The sequence below is a fragment of the Acyrthosiphon pisum genome, unplaced genomic scaffold (assembly GCF_005508785.2).
Source record: "Acyrthosiphon pisum isolate AL4f unplaced genomic scaffold, pea_aphid_22Mar2018_4r6ur Scaffold_21920;HRSCAF=25285, whole genome shotgun sequence".
Lineage (NCBI taxonomy): Eukaryota > Metazoa > Arthropoda > Insecta > Hemiptera > Aphididae > Acyrthosiphon > Acyrthosiphon pisum.
Window position 1 is genome coordinate 99,875 of NW_021771438.1, and position 716 is coordinate 100,590.

The window sequence follows — 716 nt, forward strand, 5'->3', positions numbered from 1 at the left end:
TTATTAATAATTTTAGGTTACTATTATTATATTTTGATTCATTCATATTTTGTTACCCTAGTTTGAATGTAGAGTAAAAAAGAATTATTGATTTTCCAATAGTATGTTTTTTTTTCTATCTGTCATCAACTTTAGGGATAGTAAAATGCTCCAAATTTCTACTCCAAAATCTTTTCTGATAGGAAAGTAAGTCTAGTTAGTGCAACCTAGAGGTCAGAATTGAAAATTCCCAGTAGTTTTCAAAAGCATTGTGTAAAAAAAAATTAAGGAAAAAACAATAATATTTATGCAAAACTAAATTATTAACAAAATCGATTGTATTTTTTTTTGATGTAACACTAAAATAATAAGTAATAACCATAAATACATTACATTTTTGTATCAAATTTTAATATGACCATTTTGCATATGATGAAATTTTCAAAATATTTTAATTCTTTTTGAACTATTTATAGCAATGAGATATTTTCAATTTTTTTAAGTTTTTTGAAATTTGATTATTTATTCAAGTATGCTAGGCTGACATACCGTCTCCGCTCAGAATTGTTTTTCGTATACAATGATTTATCTTTGAATTCAAATTTAATATTGCAATGCCATACTTAACCACTACTGTACAACAAAGCGGTACCCACTTATCCACCTTTTTTATTTTGGGTTAACATTCATAAAATATATTTTAGTATTCATTTTATTTTACTTATTAGTTAGTAAAA